Below are 26,750 nucleotides of genomic sequence, written 5' to 3'. Positions count from 1 at the left end.
GGACCTGTGCCCTCCTGGCTGGTGCTGGCCACCAGGAGGTGACACGAGGCTGGCTCCAGGGGCTTACGAGTGCTTCCTTGTTGAGGGAGTCTTCCGCCGCCTTGAAAGAGGCGGTGGTGAGGCCCTCCTCAAGAAGCCTTCCTGACCCGCTGTTTTGGGTAATTATCGTCGGTCTCCAACCCGCGCGCGAAGGTTGTAGAGAGTATGGTGGCATATCAGTTTCCCCTGCACCTGGAGGAAACTGTCTATCTGGACCTGCTCCAGTCCGCTTCCACCCGTTACAGCACTGAGACGGCTTTGGTCATGGTGGATGATCTCTGGAGGGCCAGGATAGGGGTTATTCCTCTGCCCTGGTCCTATTAGACCTCTCAGCGGCTTTCGATACCATCGACCATGGTATCCTGCTGCGCCGGTTGGAGGGATTGGGAGTGGAGGCACCGCTTATCGGTGGTTCTCCTCCTATCTCTCCGACCGTCGCAGACGGTGTTGACGGGCAGAGGTCGCCCGCGCCTCACTTGTGGGTGCCGCAGGGCCGATTCTCTCGCCTTCTGTTCAACATCTATATGAAGCCGCTGGGTGAGATCATCAGTGGCTTCGTGTGAGGTACCAGCTGTACGCTGATGACACCCAGCTGTACTTTTCCACACCGGCCACCCCAATGAAGCTATCAAGTGCTGTCCCGGTGTTTGGAAGCCGACGGGTCTGGATGGGGAGAAACAGGCTCAAGCTCAATCCTCCAAGACGGAGTGGCTGTGGATGCCGGCATCCCGCACAGTCAGCTGAGTCCGCGGCTGACTGTCGGGAGCGAGTCATTGGCCCCGATGGAGAGGTGCGCAATTTGGGCGTTCTCCTGGATGCACGGCTGTCTTTTGAAGATCATTTGACGGCCGCCTCCAGGAGAGCTTTCCACCAGGTTCGCTTGGTGCGCCAGTTGCGCCTTTCTAGACCGGGATGCCTTGTGCACAGTCACCACGCCTTGTGACGCCTCGCCTGACTACTGCAATGCTCTCTACATGGGGCTCCCTTGAAGGGCATCCGAGGCTGCAGTTGGTCCAGAATGCAGCTGCTGGTGATAGAGGGAGCCCTCGTGGCTCCCGAGTGACACCTATCCTGCGAGGCTGCACTGGCTACCTGTGGCCTTCCGGTGCGCTTCAAGGTGTTGGTGAACGCCTTTAAAGCGCCCATGGCATAGGGCCGGGTTACTTACGGGACCGCCTGCTACCGAATACCTCTCACCGACCTGCGCGCCTCACAGAGAGGGACTCTCAGGGTGCCGCCGGCGCGACAGTGTCGCCTGGCGACACCCAGGGAAGGGCCTTCTCTGTGGGGCTCCGCCTCTGGAACGAACTCCCCAGGACTTCACAACTTCCGAACCTCCGAACCTTTCGCCGCGAGCTCAAAACTCACTTATTTATTTGCGCTGGACTGGGTTAGCTTTTTATGGGTTTTTAATTGGGTTTTATCGATGGGTTTTTAATGGGTTTTTAATGGGTTTTATTATTTGCTAAATTTTAATTGCGGCCAAATTGAATAAGTTTTTTAGTGGTATTTTAATAGTATTTATTTTGTAATAGGAATGTTTATTTTATCTGGCTGTAAACCGCCCTGAGTCCTTCGGGAGAAGGGCGGTATAAAAATTTAAATAATAAATAATAATAAATAAATAAATAAATAAAATAATGTTGGGACATCATGGAGGGAAATTGAACAGTAGAACTCATTACCCTGAAAACTGGAAATGTTCATGTAATGACTGAACAGAGCGACCCAAGTAGTGTGATGACTTCTCCCAATTCAAAAGTTGCATGAATTCTGGGAGCTGAAATCTAAACATCTGGAGAACACAGTTCAGGAAGTCTTCTTTAGTTGCTGCACTATATAATAAGTTTCTACATTGCTTTCTTACTCCATAAATAGTACTGTCTTTATATGTATGTATGTATGTATGTATGTATGTATGTATGTATGTATGTATGGATGGATGGATGGATTGCCTGTTTTGAGGAGAAATAGAGAAACAATTTAACTGCCAATATTTTACTTAAAATGATATTAAGTGCTTGAGATGTCCTGCAATGTATGAAATAATGTTCAGAAAATATTAACTTTCAGGAAAAAAGTATTGAAAAGGTGTGGAGGAAATGAAGGCTCAGAATATATATTTTTCTGTGACACATTTTACCTACTGTTAAATTTTTTAAAACTACAAAAGGCCAACTAATGAAGAGGCATGAAAATCATGGTTAAAACTGAAAGATTTCAAGCTCAAAGCTTTCTATTTCAAATTTGAAACAATTGCGATGAATTTGAAACTGACCATTCTGTCAATTCTGGAAGTAATTGGGAGTTTGAAACATCCATGATTCAAGCTCAAAAGTAACAGATGCAGACACAGAGTAACTCTTTAATGTAGAACACATAAGATTGTTTTATAAATCTGAACAGAAAGTCAGGTAGGCATAACTTCTAATCCCCACCCCCCCCACCAATTGTTTTGAAATGACACATGAAGAGAGAATATGTTTAATTAATTTAATGGATTCATTGGCATAGTCTGGAAAGAAATATTCATCCATTAATTTGATGTATATCTGTCAGGTGTAAAGAATCAAAACCGTTCATGAGATTGCAGCATAGACGATTTATTCAAATCTTATACAGAAGAATTTAGTCAGGTAAAGTTCAGTACTAAATTGGTGCCAGAAAAGGGACAATGGAATAAAAAAGAGTTTGGATTCAGCTCTGCCTGTTCTTCTCTACAGTGATAAAGATGAAGTGTGTGTCCAACTCTTGGCCATTCTATGGGCAAGGGCCAGAGGTGGGTTTCAGCAGGTTCTGACCAGTTCTGGAGAACCGGTAGTAAAAATTCTGACTGGCTCTGCCCCCATCTATTCTCTGCCTCCTGAGTCCCAGCTGATCGGGAGGAAATGGGGATTTTGCAGTAACCTTCCCCAAGAATTGGGTGGGAATGGAGATTTTACAGTATCCTTCCCCTGCCACACCACCAAGCCACACCCACTAAGCCATGCCACACCCACCAAGCCACACCCCCACAGAACCGGTAGTGAAAAATTTTGAAACCCACCACTGGCAAGGGCTCTCCATGTCTTCTGACTTATATACCACTTTACAGTGCTTTACAGCAGTGGTCTCCAACCTTGGCAATTTTAAGCCTGGAGGACTTCAATGGGGATTTCTGGGAGTTGAAGTCCACCAGGCTTAAAGTTGCCAAGGTTGGAGACCTCTGCTTTACAGCCCTCTCTAAGCAGTTTACGGAGTCATCCTATTGCCTCCCAACAATCTGGGTCCTCATTTTACTCACCTCGGGAGGATGGAAGGCTGAGTCTACCTTGAGCCTGGTGGGATTTGAACTGCCAAATTGCAGACAGCCTGCACGTAGCAGAAGTAATCCGCGGTACTGTACTCTAACCACTGCACCACCATGGCTCATACATGATCTTACACTATTTCTTCGAGTTGTTCTATGTCCTGGTTGGCGTCAGCTTTGATGATGTCCAGCACCATGTTCTTTGACAGCCTTTTTAAAAATTCCTTTTTCTGCAAACTCTTCCAAACACAATTGCTTTCTCCAGTGAATTCCCCTGCATGACATGGCCAAAATCAGTGAGATGGAGTTTTGTGATTTTGTAAAACCAGTGATGCGTCTGGTTTTATGCGCTGCAGCACTTGCAAAATCCCATCTTTATTTGGTACAACTCAAAGAAGCAAACATACATGGTACTCTTTCCTTTTCCCTCTCCCCAACAAGAACAGTGTTCTGATATTCTTCAGAAGAACAAGAACTTCTTTTGGATACTCTCCGGAGGTTCAGTTCCTAGAATAGTATCATTGAACATTCCTAGTCAGTCATTGGCAGGTCAAGATGAAGAACAGTATCTTAGTGATTAGCACGACCTCATTGCTTAATTTTAGCATCCCTTGGGAGAAGTCTAAATGAAGACATTATAGTAATTGACAGCCTTGGGCCCTTCCCATCCATTCCTTTCTCCCTAAAGAATGGACAAATAGTTTTGCTTCCAATCACCCTCTGTTCACCAGTGATATTTTTCTCCTCCTCACATTAACAAACAAATTAAAATCTATTTCCTCACATCACAACATACATTTTGAAGGTTTTCTTTGCTCAAAATATGGTAGAGCTTTTGTTGCCTTCATCATTTTATTTAGCCAGAAAAGCGAGAAAGACAAAATTAATTAGCAAATATTGTCAGCCTCCTTCTCTGAAAACAAGAAGCAGTGGTATAAATGACATTAACCCAATAACATTTTGCAATCTGCTATATAAATCATGTACAATTAGGGAAGACCTTCAAAAACGATGGGAAGAAAAAGCTGCCTGCAAAATCTGTGTTTTCGTGCGGGATCTTCTAGTAGAGATGTCTGTGGGGATTTGTTTCTTTCCAGCTCAGAAATTCCAATGTGTGTATGGTTGATCTAATGCCCTTTTGATGCCAGAAATTATTCATCATCTTCAGATTTTGGACTATGAGAGAATGCTGTTTTAAAACCCCTTTAAACTCCATATGGAAGTGTAAATAAGGAAGAAGTATTAATGTTTCATGTGCTCCGATTTCTCTGGGGAAGTATAAAATCTTAATTATTGGGGTCAGTCTGAAAAAAATAGGGTTTTTTTTTGGCTCTTTTGTACTGAAATGAGCTTCAGGCAATGGAGATTAGCTTTAGTGGGAGAAATATGAATATGTTCTTTTTTCTTCTGTGCATGTCTTATCTTTTTCTGTAAAAATATATTTTAAAGCTACTTGGAAAGCATTTTAGATTGACCTGATGAGGACCCCCCAAAAAAATAAAAAATCTTTTTCTCCTCATCACAAAACTTTCTCATGGTTACAAGAACACAAGAGAAACAACTCTCCAGCCCATATAGAAGGTCTTTGGAATGACAAAGCAAATGAAAGCTAGCAATGGAATTTTTGTCCTTTCTATGGGTTGTTGAAAGTGTTTGAATATATTTATGTTTTTGCTCAACTTTCAGGCCTCTTGACAAAATAACATTTGAAAATGAAACTAAACAAAGCCAACAAACTTTTTTTTTTGGTAAAAAATATCATTTATGAAATCCTTGTGTACTTTGGAGTTCAGAATTTTAAGGATCTCTTAATAGTCTCTGTTAATTTAATGTATCTCTAAGCCATTTTAAGAAGTGCAGAATTTTGGAAAACGCAGCCTCGTCCTTCAAAAATTCTGAATTGGGCAGAATGCTTCCATGGAAAGATATGTCTAGTTTAATTAAAAGAAGGAATAGGAGATGACATGATAGCATTGTTCCAATATCTAGGGGGCTGACCCAAAGAAGAGGGGGTCAACCTATTCTTCAAAGCACCTGAAGTCAGGAGAAGAATCAATAGATGGAAAATAATCGAGGAGAGGAGCAACCTAGAACTAAAGAGAAATATCCTGACAGTTAGAATAATTAATCAGGTAACGACTTGCCTCCAGAAGTTGTGAATGCTCCAACACTGTAGAGTTTTTATGAAGAGTCTGGACAGCCATTTGTCTGGAATGGTATAGGATTTTTTGCCTTAGAAGAAGACCTCCAAGGTCCCTTCCAACTTTGTTATTCTCTTCTGTTAATGTGCCCTATATACTATGACTGGGTTTATACACCAAATCAGAATGGATTTGTTTGATTTTGACATAGCATATTGACATAGCATATAGTCAATCTGAATTATTCAGTAAATCATGTTTCACAAATTGTGATTTAGTGTAATGTGGTAGGTTTTTTATTTATTTATTTATTTACATTTATATCCCGCCTTTCTCCGAAGACTCAGGGCGGCTTACAGTGTGTAAGGCAATAGTCTCATTCTATTTGTATATTTACAAAGTCAACTTATTGCCCCCCCAACAATCTGGGTCCTCATTTTACCTACCTTATAAAGGATGGAAGGCTGAATCAACCTTGGGCCTGGTGGGATTCGAGCCTTCAGTAATTGCAGGCTGCTGTGTTTTAATAACAGGCTATCTTACAGTTCTAATCTCGTTGTGAGGTTCACTGTATAATCCCATGCACACACCAATGTAATATTCTTCTATGAGGCACGCTTTCCCCTCAATTTCTTTAATTCTCTTCTTAATTTTTCCCAAAGTTTCCGAAAACATTTAGGTGGCAGATAACACAAGATTGGATGCTTTGATAAAGTAATAAATTCATACTAAACTACATAAGCCCACTCCATTGTATCCAAACTTTGTCAAACCAGAGTTTCAGTGGAACTCTTGGATTGTCCTTTCTCCACCTATTTTCCCCACACAACACCCTTGCGAGGTGGGTTAAACTGAGAGAGTTACTGCCCCAGAGTTAGCCACCTGGCTTTCTTGCCTAAGGTGGGACTAGAACTTACAGTCTTCTGGTTTCTGGCTTGATGCAAATGAAGGTTATTTTTGTGAGTTTTAGATTCATTTTACATCATTAACTGAGCAACACTAATTTAATGTAATTGAATTTTCAGCAGTTTTTACCATAAAGACAAAATATTGAAATAGGATGGATGTTATGCTAGCTCTAGGACTTTCTTTAGCTAACTTAAGTTTCAGTAAAAGCTAAAATACAAAATAATAATAAAAGATTAAAAAGGAAAGGATCAAAAGGGAAAAATTAAAAAAAGACATGAAAAAGTAAAAGTTACAAAAATGATTTCCAATTTTCTTCGGTAAGATACAAATACATAATAAAATATCTTCTTACCTTAAATTAAAACAAAGACATCATATAAACAATATACCAACCCAATCTAAAAAAAAGTACTGGACTTCCTTTTGTGAACTACACAGACTTTGATAAAATATTAAAGTAAAATCTATAATCAATGTGTTGATTGAAGAGAAAAATAAAGAATATTATTGAAACTTGTGTTATTTCAAATTTCTCAGTTTTTTTTTAAAGGCTGAAAAATTCTGTTTTGCAGTCTGGTAGTACTTGAAAAACATCAGCATACAGAACTGAACAAAATGTCTATTTGAAATTACTAGATGGCATTGTTACACTTTTGAATCCTGGATAATGAATATATAAGCAACTTCAATTCCTCCAGTGATCAATAATGAAGCATGAAGGGTGACGTTCAAATTCATTTATTCTTTCACTTAGTTTCCTCCCCCCTTTTATATAGCATCCAATTGCCATATAATATGAATGATTGTGTTAATGTGATTTTCAGTCATTCTCCAATGCATTTAAAAGCAATTGTTGGAACAGTGTTTTATATATATATATATACTAAAGAACAGTTTTTGGAAATGATAGTTTAACTTCTGAAAGAAGAACTTTCTGTATATCAGAATTATTAGTTACGTGCAGCTGATTGTCTGCCACAAACCTGAAAATCACTTTCTACAAGGGTAAAATTACAGAATTGACTTAATAAGCATTTTAATCTGGACTCTCACTCTTCACATAGCATTAACTCACACCGTTCAAGGGTTGCTTTAAATTCCAAAATAAATGCATTGTTTTGTAGCAAATACAAGTGAAGGCTTTCAACTTCCCTAACTCTAAATAAATACCTTTGCAGATGCTGTTAATTTTTTTTAAAGTAATGGAGGATCCCAGGATGTCAAATACAAGCAGGGCACTCTGGAATCTCTTAAGATCAAATTGCATTCCAGCTGGCTGAAGGCCAACAAGTTTAGATTTAAGTAGCAGCTGAAATATGGATTGGTTACAGCCATTACTACACATTGTTATATGCTAGGAAGCATAGATTAGAATAGAATAGAATAGCCATCGGTAGCCATTCAGTGGCTATTGTATCTCCTAAATTACATCTCTAGAGTATAACATTGGAAGTGGGTAGATACCGGTACCACTTGCTCAAAGTTGTGTACCTTGTGAATTTACCTACTTGGCAACTGTGTATTGGAAGAGAAGGCCATTTATATGAATTAGTAAAATTCTTATAAAATAGAGTGAGTCTTATATTTCCTCTTCTTATACTTCAGTTGTGGAAGAATGATGTATTCCAAATTTTTCTGAACAATATCTCCCAAAAACACAAGCCAAGCCAAGCTAATTATGCTCATGAAAATATAGTTAATTAAAGTTTCAAGGTAAACAAATGCTTAGCATATTCTGTTAGTAGTCCAATTGTAGATCCATGTTAAGTTTATTCCAAACAGAGGTTCGTAAAAATACTTTATAGCCTGTGATACTGCGTGATTTCTGATTAGGCTGTTTATGATTATTAATGCTAATTACCTGTTTTCTGTTGCATGTGCTAAGAATTATTTTTTTTTGTATGTGTGGTTAAGTTGAAGTGCAATTTGCAACAATTTAATCCTATTGTCAAAAATGTTACTGATTTTTCACAACTGCAATATAGATGTGTTTTTTTTCTACAGGGTGTGGATGATTTTGTTCCAAAGCAACATAGTATGAAGCCTGAATAAATTTCCAATCTTGAGATCTGTTTATGTAAGCTATAGCAGCTAAGACATTTAGAACTGGTAATGATAAATCTTAACTATGAAGAACACTAGAAAATATGAGGCCAGATGCTGGCTTTCTTTTGTTTTAATTGCAATTTAAAACATAGATAAATGTCTTTTATTTATAGCCTCCCTCTCCAAAAGCTCCAGAGATATAAGAGCATAAATGTTTAGTCTCAAGATATCTGTGAATTAAACTGCAAAGCAAATTCAAAAGCATATTTGCTTGAATTACCTGGAGTCTCAGATGGATTAGATTTGCAGATTTTCAGGTTCTTCACTTTAGACTTTTCTGAATAGATCATTTTAGTAAACGTTTTCTGATTCTGTCTAGTCCGGTGATTACAATCTTGGCAACTTTGAGATACTAGGACTTCAAATCCCAGAATTCCCCAGCCAGCTTCATTCACTTAACATAACATAACATAACATAACATAACATAACATAACATAACATAACATAACATAACATAACATAACATAACATAACATAACATAACATAACATAACAACAGAGTTGGAAGGGACCTTGGAGGTCTTCTAGTCCAACCCCCTGCCTAGGCAGGAAACCCTACACCATCTCAGTCAGATGGTTATCCAACATTTTCTTAAAAATTTCCAATGTTGGAGCATTCACAACTTCTGCAGGCAAGTCATTCCACTTATTAATTGTTCTAACTGTCAGGAAATTTCTCCTTAGTTCTAAGTTGCTTCTTTCTTTGATCGACCCATTGCTTCTTGTTCTACCCTCAGGTGCTTTGGAGTACAGCCCGACTCTCTCTTCTTTGTGGCAACCCCTGAGATATTGGAACACAGCTAACATGTCTCCCCTAGTCCTCCTTTTTATTAAACTAGACATACCCAGTTCCTGCAACCGTTCTTCATATGTTTTATCCTCCAGTCCCCTAATCATCTTTGTTGCTCTTCTCTGCACTCTTTCTAGAGTCTCAACATCTTTTTTACATCGTGGCGACCAAAACTGGATGCAATATTCCAAGTGTGGCCTTACCAAGGCATTATAAAGTGGTACTAACACTTCATGTGATCTTGATTCTATCCCTCTGTTTATGCAGTCCAGAACTGTGTTGGCTTTTTTCGCAGCTACTGCACACTGCTGGCTCATATCTAAATGGTTATCCACTAGGACTCCAAGATCCCTCTCACAGGTACTACTATTGAGCAAGGTACCACATATACGGTACCGGTGCATTTTGTTTTTTTGGCCTAAATGTAGAACCTTACTTTTTTCACTGTTGAATTTCATTTTGTTAGATAGCGCCCAATGTTCAAGTCTATCAAGATCTTTCTGTAACTTGAGCCTATCTTCTGGAGTGTTGGCTATTCCTGCCAGCTTGGTGTCATCTGCAAATTTGATGAGTTCCCCATCTATCCCCTCGTCCAAGTCATTGATGAAGATGTTGAAGAGTACTGGGCCTAAAACAGAGCCTTGGGGTACTCCACTGCATACTTCCCTCCATGTGGATGTAGTTCCATTGAGGACTACACGTTGAGTGCGGTTGGTCAGCCAGTTACGAATCCATCTGGTGGTGGTGCTGTCTAACCCACATTTTTCTACTTTATCTAGTAGTAGGTTATGGTCTACTTTATCAAATGCTTTACTGAAGTCCAAGTAAATCATATCGACAGCATTCCTCTGGTCTACTAATTTTGTCATTCATATGTCATTTGTCACTTCATATCTTAAAGTTGCCAAGGTTGTGAAACACTGCTTTAAACTTTCTTACGTCCTAGCATTAATAATTATTCCCATACGTCTCTATTTTTATGCATCTAATTCTAATGGAATCCCACTTAGTGCCTTGTAGTGCCTTTTCTTCTTAAAACATTTCATAATCATGAAAGTCGGCTTATAAAATGTATGAAAATTTCCATGAAAAAATTGGCTTAACATTCTATCCCAAATGTAGCAAAATCTCATTGGCATGATTTATATAACATAAAACCCTAAACCTAGGTTTTACAAATCTGTTTCATCCTCAAAAGAAGGAAACCTTGGCATCATTTTGCAATGCAAATTCTCTTTAGAATAGAATAGAATAGAGTTTTTATTGGCCAAGTGTGATTGGACACACAAGGAATTTGTCTTGGTGCGTATGCTCTCAGTGTACATAAAAGAAAAGATACTTTCATCAAGAATCATAAGGTACAACACTTAATGATAGTCATAGGGTAAAAATAATCAGCAAACAATATCAAGATAAATCGTAAGGATACAAGGAAAAAAGTTACAGTCATACAGTCATAAGCGGAAGGAGATGGGTGATGGGAACAATGAGAAGATTAATAGTAGTGCAGACTTAGTAAATAGTTTGACAATGTTGAGGGAATTATTTGTTTAGCTGTGTGAGGCCGTTCGGAGAAAAAACTGTTCTTGTGTCTAGTTGTTCTGGTGTACAGTGTTCTATAGTGTCGTTTTGAGGGTAGGAGTTGAAACAGTTTATGTCCAGGATGCAAGGGGTCATAAATATTTTCATAGTCCTCTTTTTGACTTCTGCAGTATATGGGTCCTCAATGGAAGGCTGTTGTGTCTGCGCCCCCGAGCTGGGCCTCCTGCCAGAAAGTGACTTGAAAAGTGAGGGGGAAGGGCCATCAGGACTTACCTCGGGAGCACCGGCTTCCTGGCTCAGCTCCAGGAGCCAGAGGCAGGCCAGGTGGAAGAGATAACGAGGCCTCCATCCCCTTACTCTTCCCCCCCCAGGCCACGCCTCCAGATCCAGCTGATGGTAATCAGGCCTGGCTGGACCCTAGGTTTCGTAGGCAGGAGAGGCGGGAACAACAGAAGCAGGGGTGGGGCAGGCCTAGGAAATGCTGAGTCATGGAGCCATATCCCATAGGCTATAAAGGCAGCAAAAGCTGCTGTGCCTCTTTGTAGCAGGCAAATTAACTAAGAGCTGAAGTACTGTTTGTTCCTGGGTGACTCATCGGCATCGAGGGAGATAACAGAGTCACTTGGCAGACGCTCGCTATTTTGCTGCCAGAACTGATAGTGCCGGCTAATTAAACCATCGCTCGGATGGAGGTGAGGGGGGACAGAACAAAGGCAGGTTGGTAGCAATTGTTTTTTCTTCAGTTCTAATTATCCTCTGGAGTCTGGGTCTGTCTTGTTGGTTGCAGAACCAAACCAGACAGTTATAGAGGTCATGTTAGGTCATGTTTCAGAGATAACACTCATGTTCTGTTGAAGTATCTCGTATGTATTCAGTGTCAATCAGAAGTCATATCTCCAAGCAAGGTTTTGGTCATATAACATGCTCTGGCCAAACACGTAAATCATTTTACGGCTTATTCTTGCCTACTTCAGCATGTTGTGCAAGGCCAGCCACAAATGCCTTAACTGCATTTTCAACTACATAGACATCCCTATCATTTTTACCGCTTTTCTCCTTTACTTCTAGTCTTAAATCATGAATGACCTTTATATATTTTGAGCTAGAACTGTAGTAAAATTCAGCCAGCAGTTCCCATTCACCGGGTGAGAGGTATAGTGCAAAATGTGGGAAGCTTTCAAATTGCATGAGCATAAACTTATAGGATAGACATTCTCCTCATGGTTTTTATAAAATATCTTGATAATTCTAGCGAGGGTTAGAGCTTGGTTTTGTGGTGTGTGTGTGTGTGTTCCAGAGAGCATATTTGTAATTTCGAGAGCATTCTCATCAAGTGGCTGATAAGAGGTATGGAAAATTCACATCACGATAAATGTGAGCAGACACACAACAGATGCTTTGCAGATATTAGTATCATCTCTTTGAGGTAGACCAGACTTGGACGGCAAAGTTATGAATAGCAAAACTACTTTTATTATAGGATTATAATAACAGACGTTTGCAAATCTGAATCTGCCACCCCTCCTCCCTGCCTTTATCCTCAAGGGAACTTGGGAGGGTAAAAGCCTGAGGCTTTTTCTCAAATTACATTCTTTCTTTGACTCAGATATCTCTTTATCTTACCGTTTACTTGGCTGCCACTGTTCCTCTTACTTTCTCCAGGTTATTCTCACAGCCCATTACAGTTGGTGATCGTGTTTTGTTTTCTCTGTCTGGATTCTGCCCTACTAACTCTAATTATCCGAATGCTTTTTCCACACGCGGTAGTAGATACAATGCAGTGATTTCCTATGAATTTAAATCGGGCCCTACTGCCATCTTGTTTTGTAATGTTGAAATTTTGTAATCCCAAAATCCCTAAAGCTTTAACCAAAAACTGTCTACTATTGACCTCACCCCATTCCTAAAAAGGTCTGTAAGGGGTGTGCATAAGAGCCTACCGTTCCTGTCCTATTGTTTCCTTTCATTATATCCAATTAATATAGTTATTACATACTTATGCTTGCATATATGCTTATATATTGTATAGTTATTTCACGCTTATATATACTGTTGCGACAAATCAATCAATCAATCAATAAATGTCAGTTTCCATGTAATGTTTTTCTTGATTAATATAATCTGTTTAAAAATTGTTCAAAATGATAATTGTAAATGAAAAAAATAGACCAAGCTAGTTTTGTTTTTGTTTTTTTAAAAAAGAAAAGATCCAAAAACAACTGCGGCCACATTCAGATGAATATTTATGTAGTGCTCCATGGGATCAGGAATCTTGCATAAGATTCCTCCCCCCTCCCCCCCCCCCCGATAATTGAAAAGTCATGTTCCTTTTTTACCTTACAAAAATGAAGGGGATAAAAACCTTTGGTTTTTTTCCCTTTCATCCTTATGTAACATCTTCAATACCTAGTAATCAGAGGTTCTTCCCCCCCTCCACCTTTTCCTTTTCTTTGGATGAGCTTTTTGCCAAATGCAATCCTGGTTACTGTTTCCCGTGGTTTGGAATCTGTGTAGCCACAGCTGTCCGCATGAACTAACAGTAGAGGCCAACTTTTACCCTACCTATCCCAGAGCAAATTTGCATTTCCTTTTATTTCCTGGTATTTTGGCATTGAAAAGGGGCCATTCTTTGCTCTTATGCGCTGTCAGTTTTAATTTATCATTGCCGGAGTGTTGTGGAAATATTTGTCTTTTCTTTTTGACTTTGTTTCTTCCTTCCCCCAGCTTTTTGAAATCAATCTTCCTTCCTTCCTTCCTTCCTTCCTTCCTTCCTTCCTTCCTTCCTTCCTTCCTTCCTTCCTTCCTTCCTTTTTTCTTGATTCAGTGCTATTTGTTCATGGAACAGCATCTCAGTCCGATCTCATGATGTCCGAAATTTCACCACTTTTGACAGGAAAGGAGGAAACCCTTTCCTGTCAAAAGTGGTAAAAATTCGGACACAATGAATATCATTAAGTGGTATTTCTCACTTTCTGAGATGCACAGCAGGGAGTCAACCAACAGAATAACAGACCTTGAAGGGATCTTGGAGGTCTTCTAGTCAACCCCTTGCACAAACAAGAGGCCCTATACCATTTCAGACAAAGTGACAGCACAGTCTCTTCTTAAAAGCATCCAATGATGGACCACCGACAGCTTCTGAAGGTAAGCGGTTTCACTGGTTAATTGTTCTCACTGATAGGAAATTTCTCCTCAGAGAAATTTCTAGGCTACTTCTCTCCTTGATTCGTTTCCATCCATTGTTTCTTGCCTTGCCTTCTGGTACTTTGGAAAATAGGTTGACTCCCTCTTCTTTGTGGCAGCCCCTCAAATATTGGAACACTGCTTATCATGTCACCATTAGTCCTTCTCTTCACTAGACTTAGACAAACCCAATTCCTACAGCCGTTCTTCATATGTTTTCGCCACCAGCCACCTAATCACCTTCGTTGTTCTTTTCTCTGCACTCTTTCCAGTGTTGCAGTTTCTTTTTTATCACATGGTTACCAGCACTGGATGCAGTATTCTAAGCGTGGCCTTACTACTTTATGTTACTTTTCCACCTTTCCTCTTTGGTTTGTCTCATTGCAGAGTTGGGCTTAGTCTGTCTGGATGCTACCAGACTTGGGCAGACCCCTTGATTCAGTTGCACTGCTTTGTCCTTCCATAGCGGTGATGTTTTCAGGTGGAGAAAGTGCACTGACCAATTTCTTTCGGCGATCAGCAAAAAATATAGTGCACAGAAGCAGTTTAATTGTGGCCAAGGCAATTGTTTCCATTGGTGACTACCGCAATCTCCCACAATACCTCCAGTCTACTGCTACTCCAGTCATTGTGGGAAATTTAGACTAACGCCAGCGGAATTGAGCCATTTTTTAAATGATGCCAGAGTGCAATAAGCAGTTGATCCTCTCCCCTGTTGACTAATGGTGCTGTTTGTTTACATTGATCTCATGGAATTTACTTGCCATCCCTCTCGTTTTCCAGTCTCTCTTGCTAGCGCTGACTAAAATGTTCTCTGCTGCATCTGCAGGCCGGGTGGAAAAGCAAACTACCAAAGGATGTTGAGTGGGGATTAAGTTTGTGAGCAGCAGCTGTGTTTGAAGGACATAGCCGGTTAAAAGAAGATTATACAAAGTCATATCAGTCTGCCAGGAGCTTATTTCCACAGTATATACATGGAGCAACTATATCTCCGAGTGGCAGGGGGAAAGGAGAAATCCGTCATCTTCATGTCCTCCTTGATCGTCCCAGAAGTATATTTGGGAGCTATGTTTCAGAAGATATTCTAGACTAGACAGACCTCTGTATAATCCATCCTAGGTTCTCAAATTCATGTAGGCCATTAACATAATTATCTGGCTGCTCCATATTTGTGAATGGAATGAACTCAAGATAAAGCACTGAACTGGCCAGACTTGCTTTGGGCATTGCTAAAGTAGCGGGCTCTAGATAATTGAAACCACTGTTGAAATTTCCAGTATAAATTAAATAGAAATGAACCCAGAGCTGCAAATTGCTGCTGCTTGGTCTATCAATAAAACTATAACAGATAGGGAATCAAAGAGAGGGGAATCAAAGAGTAAAATGACAAAATAAGGGAGGATGAAAAAAAAAGGGGGGGGGATATATGTTTTATTTTTTAATTATTTTTTCATGCAGATCTTATTAATTGCATAGCAAGTGAGCGCTGGGTTTAATATCTCTATGTGCTCCTGTAATGCATGTGGAGCAAATGGCCTTGTCGGTTACTGATAAGATCTCCTGTGGATCTTTAATTAACTCTGATCAACATGTGTTGGAAGCTATTGCAGCTTGAATACATTTACGAATAATCTAATTGCAACACTTTCAGAAAGTCAATTTTCTGCTCTTTGATGCATTAGATTGCTGTTTAAGCCAGCAGAAGTTATAGACGGAGTCTTGCGTGGACTCAGAGGCAAATAGCTGGTTGCAGAATGTGATTAATCAGTTTTGGGGAAGGAATGCGTATTAGTGGTAGAGTGTGTATTTCACCTGTAGGACCTCTCTCTGTGGTTCGACTCCATCGTGGTCTCAAAACAGTTCTTATCTAAATCCCTGAACATTTTTTGCAGTTATACATTGCATGTTTTGTGTTAAATTATTTAGGGCCCTTCTAAGAAAATATAATACGTTAAGTCATAAACTTAGTTTCAGATTAACATATTAACTCAGCCAGGGTATTTTATAAACCCTAGTGTGCTATGACCTATTCAGCAAGTCATTGCCATACAAACAATGGCTTAGTTTAGTGTGAAAACTGTCATTGAAAAGACATTTCTATTCTGTGCCAGTCACTTGCTAGATTTGGGAAGTTAGACATTGACTGTTGTTTCACAGCTGTACAATTTTCGCATCAGTTTTGTACAACACAGCAGCACCCTAAATTTTCAAGAGGCCTGGAGACTTCTCAAGGTTTTTGCCATAGTGTAATTTTATATGTGACTGAAAGGAAGATAATAAACATAAGGCATGCTTAATTGCAATTATGTATAAATATAAAAGAAAATTGGATTTTATATCTCATCCTGTTTTCTCTTCTGCTATTGTGAGGAATGTAGTTCTTGAGCTGGAAAAAAAAATTACACACCCATATTATAAAGAAACAAAAGTAAGCACCAGGGAACATCCCTATTGCCCAAGTTCTCTCTTAGTAATGAGAAATATTTGGTCTTCAGATGTTGATAAAATGTAATACTAGCATCCCTTTCTTCTGATGATGCTGAGGTGGTGGGAAATTGTAGGTCATCAATAACTGATAGACTAGTATATTCATGACTGATTTATATGGTATAAGAAACTGCTCACTGTCATGGCCAGATTGATCTCTCCTCTTGATGTTAACCTTCCCTTTCCATGAATTTTCAGCAAATGTAACTTCCATTTGCTGCAAATTCTGAGTAAGGAGATTCTAGATTACTATGGAATCATCCACAATGAATTGATATGATAGTGTAGTGATAGCTACACTAGTGGCCATAATTGGAGATGATTAAATTTTTTTAGCATACATTGTATGATAAATGTCTCTTGTCTGTATGCTGATCTCTTTCAATTGGTGCCTTGGTGAATGTAGGATCTTAGAGCCCTGGTGGCACAGTGGTCAGTGTAGTATTGTAGGCAAACTCTGCCCATAGCCTGGAGTTTGATTCTGACCATCAGGATTCCAAGTAACACCCCCAACGGAAGAAAACTCTGAGGCTTGGATTTCCTCAAAGTTAATTTTTATTAGAGATCTCATATTTGCACATTTGGGGAAACCCAAATCTGAAATCTTCCACCCAAAGGAAAGTTCAAGTCCCTGCCCAACACCCACAAGTCCATCACGTGGTCCAGTTACAGCACGGTTCCAACTGGACAGGCCTCTCAGTTCCAGCCTCTCAGGTGCAGGGCAAGACGGCCTTGACTTTCTGAGAAAGGAATGTTATTATGATTACCTATCATCCTCCTTACAATCTCCCCTCCCAATTTCCCACAGCAGTAAATGTGGCAGGCCTGAAGGCCCAGATGTAAAAGATGGCTTCCAGGTCTGACACTGACAGGGCTCAAAGTTGGCTCAGCCTTCCCTTCTATTGAGCTTGGTAAAATGAAAACACGTATTGTTGGGGGCAATATGCAAACGATGCCTACATTTTAAACCACCCAGAGAGTGCTGTAAAGCACAATGAGGCGGTATATACGCCTAAGTGCTACTGCTGTAGTGCTATTGAGCTAGATTCACAGACCTACTGTTTCAATATAATTCACAAGCTTTTTAATTGTGTGTGTACAGGCATGTTTTTGTGGCTAGGTGACTGGATTTACTGAATTTCTTGTACATAAATGTGCATAATTCCATTTTGCCTACTGTGTGTGTGTGTGTGTGAGAGAGAGAGAGAGAGAGAGAGAGAGAGAGAGACAGACAGACAGACAGACAGACAGACAGACAGACTTTGAAACAATAGTAACTCCTGGCGATTAGGCCTTACAGTTTTCTTGACAAGTTTTCAGAAGGGCAGGGAAAGAGTGACTAAGTAGTTCAAGGTTACCTACCAGGCTTCATTTCTAAGGTGTGACTAATGTTCTCCCAGTTTCTAGTCTGGGGTCATAAAACACTACACCAAACTGGTTCTCATTCTCTGCTTTTGATCATTTTCATATATATTAGTTATCTCTTCATTCAATGCAGTGGAAGCATCCATTCCGGTTTCTGGCATGTGTATGCGCGCAGGTCAGCTGGTCTTCTGGTTTCTGGTGCATATATTCTGGCATGTGCATGCGTGCGCCGGAAAACGGAAGCTCAGCTTCTTGGTATGCACATGCACGCTGGATACCTGCTATTTTGGTTTCTGGTACTCCCGTGTGCGTGAAGACCAGCTGGCTGGCGTGCATGTGCGTGCTGGAATCCGGAAGAACAACAGGCTCTTCCGGCACGCGTGCCATAGGTTTACCATCATGGTCCTGGCTCAAGAGAGTTGGTAACCCACTGCCATTAAATGCCAAGTGAAATAGAAAGGATTTTAAAGCAAGGAAGGGAAAAGGATTCAATATAACACCAAAAAGAAATGTTTACAATTGCCAGTGTACTGTACAATCTGGTAGTTTTAATAGAAATCTTCTAAGTAGTAGCTTTTGCCACAGGTAATGGGTTTTGTTACATTTTTTTCAGAGAGGGTAAGTTTCAGGGTTCCAAAATTATCAAGTCACAGTAGGGCAGCCCGATCATATCAAATCCCACATGAACGAAGTCATCAATAACACTGACAGGGATGTGACCTACACCAGGGGTCTCCAACCTTGGCATCTTTAAGCCTAGCGGACTTCAACTCCCAGAATTCCCCAGCCAGCTTTGCTGGAGTTGAAGTCTGCCAGGCTTAAAGGAGCCAAGGTTGGAGACCCCTGGCCTACACAGTTGTCTGTATCTTTGTTGCTACAATATAAATTTGCCTAAAACATTTCCACAGCAGGATATGAGTCGATGTTGATACAGTAAAATGATCCCTTATTCCCCTTCGTGCGCTTTTGTGTGTGAGAAACAATGATAAGGTCAGTTTGCATCTATTGCATTGAGAATTAAGAGAATAATACTGCCTATTATTCTAATCGAAGAGAATATTTGTAGCTCAGGGGTTGAAATGTGGAATCCTTGGTACACTGTCTGAGCTTGGTGTTGGCTTGCAGACATTTCATTACCTGACTAGGTACTATCATCAATGCGAATGACTGTGGAGTTTGGTACCTGTTTAAATATAGTAATTTGCCCTCTGGTTGGTGGGGAATGTAGCCTTGTCCTTGGTAGTTCCTCAATTAAGGCATTGTTTTCTTCGGAGAACGAGCAAACTCAGAAAGCAGCAAGGACTCCACTGTCTATTGCAGATGATATATTTATACTTTCAAGAAAATTACATGTGAGATGGAGATTTAAAGGCACTTTGCTGTTATGCAGAGAGGAGAAAAGGCAGACAGAAATCTGTAGAGGGAAAGAAAGATGCACTTGAAAGCAAAACTGTGATGCCTTAAAAAAGATTTGTGAGAATGAAATTATATTGCATTAGGGATACATCCGTCTCTTTTTTTCAAACCAAGCAAGTTTGAAATGTCATTCAAGAATAGCTTAAGAAGAACTGAGCAGCCACTTTCTTGCTCAAACAAGATGCTGACCATCTGGTTTAAAGACCGGATACCCATATTCTTTCTAAGCCAGCATATCTTAACAACATCTTGCTGAATGGATAATAGATCAGACAAACCCATTTTTTGGTTAGTATCTTGGCAGAACCCGATCACTGTCACTTGGGGTACCACAGTGGCTGAAAATTCAGAAGCAGGCTGGTACTTCTAAATAGGGAAGTGCCATGAACTCTCCATAGCATTGGAAATGATTCAAGGGAACATTTTTTGGGATACTGTATCAAATGCTGGCTCAATGCCTGAATCTAGGTGGCCTCAACCTACAATAGCATGGATATATTCTGCATGGGTATATTTAGAAATGGAGTACTCATCACAAGTTCCTATTTGATAGCTGGCACTACTTTTTTTGGGGGGGTGGGGAGTGGATTGCTGGCAAAGCTTAAAGATTTGATAAATGTATATAAAGTAGATGAGTCTGGACTTTCAGAAAGTTATTTTGGAGGGTTGAGGTCTTCCTTCCTTCCTCCCTCCATTTTCTTTCTGTTGTTTAAGACTTGCATACCACAGAAGTAAAAAAAAAAAAGACATAAAACCAGCAAAGGGTATTAAAATCAACAGACAGACTGCAGCAGGGGTCTCCAACCTTGGTCCCTTTAAGACTTGTGGACTTCAACTCCCAGAGTTCCTCAGCCAACTTTGCTGGCTGAGGGACTCTGGGAGTTGAAGTCCACAAGTCTTAAAGGGACCAAGGTTGGAGACCCCTGGCCTGGAGTAAAATGCTCTTCAAAACTTCTAACCTAACACTCTGCCAGATCTTCTCAAAACTATTGACAGGTACCTCGACTTAACGACCGGGATTGAGCCCACATTTCTGTTGCTAAGTGAAACAATTGAGTTTTGCCCCATTTTATGACCTTTCTTGACACTGTTGCTAAATGAATCACTGCAATTGTTAATAGCAATATCATTTAGACTTATATACCGCTTCATGGTGCTTTACAGCCCTCTCTAAGTCAGCATATTGCCTCCAACAAATCTGGGTCCTCATTTTACCTCGGAAGGATGGAAGGCTGAGTCAACCTTAAGCCTGGTGAGATTTGAATTGCCAAATTGCAGTAAGTCAGCAGTCATAGTCTGCAGTACTGCATTCTAATCACTGTGCCACCAAGGCTCAATATTAAGTGTGGTAATCAGAATTGGGTATAGTATAATGCTCAATGTTCCTATACTACTTATGTTGTCTCAAACTCGCGATGATCATGGGACGTATTGCAAATTTCCTTCCTTCACTAATATGGAGGTGGGCATGACCAATGCATGATGCATCTGGGCCACTAGTTTGACACCCCTGTTGTAGAGGGAAGGGTGGTTAAAGAATGGGAGAGTTGTTACCCTCATAATTTTTCTTTGAAGCATTCTGATGGAGCTTTAATGTGATTCACGTAGGCCTAGTATGCTGTTCTTGACATTATGGTAGATGTTTAGCTGACATGATTACTGACATGAGGACCTGTATACTGCACGAATCAAGAAGAGGGCCGTGAAAATATTTACAGACCCCTCGCATCCTGGACATAAACTGTTTCAACCACTACCCTCAAAACGACGCTATAGAGCACTGCACACCAGAACAACTAGACACAAGAACAGTTTTTTCCCGAAGGCCATCACTTTGCTAAACAAATAATTCCATCAACACTGTCAAACTATTTACTGAATCTGCACTACTATTAATCTTCTCATAGTTCCCATCACCAATCTCTTTCCATTTATGACTCTATGACTATAACTTGTTGCTGGCAATCCTTATGATTTATATTGATATATTGACCATCAATTGTGTTGTAAATGTTGTACCTTGATGAACGTATCTTTTCTTTTATGTACACTGAGAGCATATGCACCAAGACAAATTCCTTGTGTGTCCAATCACACTTGGCCAATAAAAAAAATTCTATTCTACTCTATATTTAATAGGTTGAAAGAATGGTATAAATCCATGATGGCGAACCTATGGCACGGGTGCCACAGGTGGCATGTGGAGCCATATTGGTGGGACACGCGAACGTTGCTCTAGCTCAGCTGCGGTGCGAATATGCACACCGGCCAGCTGATTTTCTGGCCTTCCAGACCCACCGCAAGTTGGGAAATAAGCTGTTTCCAGCCCCCAGAGGGCCTCCGGGGGGGTGGGGAAGGCTGTTTTTGCTCTCCCCAGACTCCTAGAAAGACTCTGGAGCCTGGGGAGGGTGAAAAACGAACCTACCATGCCATAAGCGGGGGTCGCACGGGGAGGTCGCGCGTGCATGCATGGGCGGGCAGGGCACATTGAATTATGGGTGTGGGCACACATGCACACTACCCCTCCGTGCTCCCCCCACTTTTGGCACGCAAGAGCAAAAAGGTTAGCCATCACTGGTATAAATCCTTATCTGAAAAAATAGGACATTACTGACATGGAAGGATGGGTATGAAATTCAGTAAGGTAACTTTCCTCAACCTGTTGGTCTCCAGACATGGTGGACTTAAGCTCTCAGCTTTGTGTTTCATCCAGATGAGAATTGGAGGTGCAACACACCTGGAAAGGTGTTGAATGATGTGGCATTTGAATATTGGACTGGGCTTGAGAGACGGATGATTCCACATAACGCTTGCTTAGTGAACTTTGAAGAAGGGAAAATTCAAGAGAAGGATAAGCTTAGCATAAATTCCCATGAGCTCCTGGGAAAAGTAGATAATAATTTTAAATCATTAAGAGATCAAGATAGAAACTTCTTAAAATGTCACTCTGCTGGTTGCTTTTATTAGTAGCAGTTGGTTTTTCAAGAGCTATTGTTCAGTTTTAAAGAAAAATAAAGCAGCTTTAATTGAATGCTTATTATGTATTACGATAACAAATCTAATATTCTAGGAAATGTTGTATACTTCTTTGAAGGGGCAATATGATTTGACCAATATCTCTCAGGACAAAAAAACAATTCTGAAGGTTTTTTGCTCAGACCTTTCTAGTTGTAGAAGAAAACAATATTTTAAGATGTATAGAAGCTCCTGAAATCTGGGGTAGGAAAACTTAGCAATTCCGTTCAAATAAATCATATTGCAGTTTACGTGAGTATTAATGGCTGGGTAAATGAGTTTTGCTGGTATGTGTGTTTTTCTTTTTCTGCATTCATTGTCTGTGGAGATTCTCAGTCATCCAGGTCATGTTGTCCCAAAGATGCTTTTTCAAGAGGCAACTGGTCTTCCTTGGTTTTCTTAGAAGATGGTTTCACTTCTCATCCAAGAAGCTTCTTCAGCTTTGATTGGATGCTGGGGAATGCAAGGATTTATATTGCTTGACCAGCTGTCTGCAAGGAATAGGAATCCTTCCATCCCCATCATCCAATCAGAGCTTCTGGGATAAGAAGTGAAATGTCTTCAAAGAAAAACAAGGAAGTCCAGTTGCCTCTTGAAGAAGCATCTTTGGGACATCACATTCATTGTAACGTCATTGCACAAATGTTGTGAAGCAGATAATTTACATAATTTTGCCTTGAAGTGTGTGATGTCTTTGTGACTTGCACCAGGTTCTGCCTTGGTTCTCATGACATGCTGAATCTCAACTAGCCAACCATACTTAGCCTAGTTGACCATAATATGCCCATGCATGTCCCTCCAAGTTTGCTTACAAATAAAATTGTCTATCTTCATTCAAAACAATTCATCATGCGAAGCAATTTACATATATTCAAGATTATCCATTGACTTGTATACTTCTTTGTAAACTACGTAGGGTCAGCTTCCAAGTTATATCTTACGTGAACTTCCAGTGAGGGAATATACATCAAGATGCATTCTTTTAACCCTGAAGTCCTTCAGATATATTGACCAATTCTCCAATTTCTCAGTCAGCATTACACTGCTGAGAATTCTAGAAGATGAAACCCACACATTGAAGATTAGCTAGCTAGACAAGGCTGATCTAGTATCCCTAATATCTAAACATATTTTTCTATTCAATCATTCTGTTTATACTATATATTGTATAGGAGTAACTTTTCCATTCTGTTAAGAATTTGGGACTTTACAATACTTGAAGTGTATCAGCTTGAACGAGACCAGGATATTGCTTTCCAACCTGCCAATTATTGGCAACCTAGTATTGAAACTTATTTATTATTTTATTTATTTATTTTTCGCATTTTTATACCGCCCTATCTCCCTAGGGACTCAGGGCGGTTTACAGCCAGAATAAAACATACATATAAATACAGGATAAAACAACAATTAAAAAACTTATTACATAAGGCCGAATGTTTAAAATAGAAATACAAATAATAAAACCCCATTAAAACCAAATTCAAAATTTAAAAATTCTAGTCCAGTCCTGCGCAAATAAATAGATGAGTCTTAAGCTCGCGGCGGAAGGTTCGAAGGTCAGGAAGTTGGCGAAGTCCTAAGGGAAGTTCGTTCCAGAGGGTGGGAGCCCCCACAGAAAAGGCCCTTCCCCTGGGCGTCGCCAGTCGGCACTACCTGACTGACGGCACCCTGAGGAGTCCCTCTCTGTGAGAGCGCACGGGTCAGTGAGAGGCAATCGGTGGCAGCAGACGGTCCCATAAGTAACCCGGCCCTATGCCATGGAGCGCTTTGAAGATAATTACCAAAACCTTGAAGCGCACCCGGAAGGCTATAGGCAGCCAGTGCAGTCTGCGCAGGAGAGGTGTCACATGGGAGCCACGAGGGGCTCCCTCTATCACCCGCGCAGCCGCATTCTGAACTAACTGGAGTCTCCGGGTGCTCCTCAAGGGGAGCCCCATGTAGAGAGCATTGCAGTAATCCAGACGAGATGTCACGAGAGCGTGAATGACCGTGCATAGGGCATCCAGGTCTAGAAAGGGGTGCAACTGGCGAACCAGGCGAACCTGGTAAAAAGCTCTCCTGGAAACGGCCATCAAATGGTCTTCAAAGGACAGCCGTCCATCCAGGAGAACGCCCAAGTTGCGCACCCTCTCCATTGGGGCCAGTGACTCGCCCCCAACAGTCAGCCGCGGCTGCAGCTGACTGTACCGGGATGCCGGCATCCACAGCCACTCTGTCTTGGAGGGATTGAGCTTGAGCCTGTTTCTCCCCATCCAGACCCGTACGGCTTCCAGACACCGGGACAGCACTTCTATAGCTTTGTTGGGGTGGCCCGGTGTGGAAAAGTACAGCTGAGTATCATCAGCGTACAGCTGGTACCTCACACCGAAGCCACTGATGATCTCACCCAGCGGCTTCATATAGATGTTGAACAGGAGGGGCGAGAGAATTGACCCCTGCAGCACCCCACAAGTGAGGTGCCTCGGGGCCAACCTCTGCCCCCCTGTCAACACCGTCTGCGACCAATCAGAGAGATAGGAGGAGAACCACCGATGAACGGTGCCTCCCACCCCCAATCCCTCCAACCGGTGCAGCAGGATACCATGGTTGATGGTATCAAAAGCCGCTGAGAGGTCTAATAGGACCAAGGCAGAGGAATAACCCCTGTCCCTGGCCCTCCAGAGATCATCCACCAACACGACCAAAGCCGTCTCCGTGCTGTACCCGGGCCGAAAGCCGGACTGGAACGGGTCTAGATAGACGGTTTCATCCAGGTACCGGGGTAATTGACACGCCACCACACTCTCTACAACCTTCGCCGCGAAGCGAAGTTTGGAGACCGGACGATAATTACCTAAAACAGCTGGGTCCAGGGAAGACTTCTTGAGGAGAGGTCTTACCACCGCCTCTTTCAAGGCGGCCGGAAAGACCCCCTCCAACAGAGAAGCATTCGTAATCCCCTGGAGCCAGCCTCGTGTCACCTCCTGCATGGCCAGTACCAACCAGGAGGGGCACGGGTCCAGTAAACATGTGGTGGCGTTCAACCTACCCAGCAACTTACATGGTTGGGTTTTCTTTTTTCTGACAGCAGTTTAGTCCTTTCTTTTGGAGATACGTTTGTGTATGAATGAACTTCAACATGATTCCCAAAGCTTCCATAGTCTTGCAAAATTGCTCAGTTGTGTTTTCCCCAAACAGTTTGAGAATAATGTGATTTGCAGTTCAGTATATCAGGCTGGCACTTGGTTGAGGAATGCAGACTTTTGGGACCAAACAAGAATATGGCATTCCTGTAAGCACTAGTTAGTGCTTACAGGAATGTAAGCACTAACTGTTAGTGATGGCTAACCTTTTTGCCGTCACATACCAAAAATGTGGGGAGGAGCTGGGGGGGGTTTACGCACGTGCTCATACCCATAATTCAATGCACCCCACTCCCCCCACACATATGTGCGTGACCCCTCCGTGCCTTGTTTTGGGCTTAGCAGGCCTACTTGAAGCCTCCGGAGGGCAAAAACAGCCTCCCCCATCCCTCCGGAGGGTGAAAACAGCCTCCCACACCCTCTGGAGGCCCTCCAGAGGCTGGAAATGGCCCATTTCCCAACTTCTGGTGGCCCAGTAGCCCCATTTTTCACCCTCCCCAGGTTCCAGAAACTTGGTTGTTTTTGTCAAGTCACCATGAGGTTCTTTGCCTGTTTAGCAATAGCACTTAAACTGATATACTGCTTCAAAATGCTTTACAGCACTCTCTGGGTAGTTTACAGTGTTAACATATTGTCCCCAATAATCTGAGTCCTCACTTTACCAACCTTGGAAGGCTGAGTTAACCTGTCAGGATCAAACTCCAGGCTGTGGGCAGAGTTTGCATGGATACTGCATTCTAACCACTGTACCACCATGGCTCCTATTCTATTGCCTTTATCTGTTCCTCCCCCTCCCCCCCTTCATTCATTTCAATCCTCTATGATTCTTGGAAGACTGTTTGGACAAGTCCTTGCAGTTTTCTTGGCAAGGTTTTTCAGAAGTGGTTTGCCATCACCTCCTGCCTAGGATTGAGAGAGACTAGCCCAAGGTAATCCAACTGGCTTTCTGCCTAAGGCAGGACTAGAAGCCAGTTATTGTGCTCCAAACAAATGTCTACAGTTTCCTTCATACTGAAACATGCTGGCAATATATTACATATGCCATTAACAGTTTAAAATTGGAATCTGTGCGATGAGGTCAGTTGGATGTGGTGTCCCTCCATTGATGCAACCTAAGTGCCATGCTCTCTGATGTTGTAAAATGGGACTCTAGAAAAAATGCAGAGACTCTAGAAAAAAGACCAACGAAGATGATTAGGGGACTGGAGACAAAAACATACGAAGAAAGGTTGCAGGAATTGGGTATGTCTAGTTTAATGAAAGGAAGCACTAGGGGCAGTGGTGGGATTCAGCCAGTTCGCACCACTTTGGGAGAACCAATTGTTAACTTTCTGAGCAGTTT

General features: G+C 41.4%; 1 protein-coding gene and 1 long non-coding RNA gene across 7 annotated transcripts in view; one reads left to right on the top strand and one right to left on the bottom strand.

Annotated features, from left to right (window-relative positions):
• TNIK (TRAF2 and NCK interacting kinase) overlaps nucleotides 1-26,750 on the top strand; it is a 365,479-nt gene that overhangs the window by 92,506 nt on the left and 246,223 nt on the right. The window lies entirely within an intron of this gene.
• Nucleotides 15,888-26,750, bottom strand: part of LOC131200833 (uncharacterized) — a 43,876-nt gene continuing 33,013 nt past the window's right edge. The window contains exon 3 of the long non-coding RNA XR_009155708.1: nucleotides 15,888-17,227. This is a non-coding gene — a long non-coding RNA (uncharacterized LOC131200833). The remainder of the gene's footprint in view (nucleotides 17,228-26,750) is intronic.

Source organism: Ahaetulla prasina, chromosome 6 (assembly GCF_028640845.1).
Source record: "Ahaetulla prasina isolate Xishuangbanna chromosome 6, ASM2864084v1, whole genome shotgun sequence".
Classification (NCBI taxonomy): Eukaryota; Metazoa; Chordata; class Lepidosauria; order Squamata; family Colubridae; genus Ahaetulla; species Ahaetulla prasina.
Note: the sequence above shows the minus strand (reverse complement) of the source record. Positions and strands in the feature narration are given on the sequence as shown.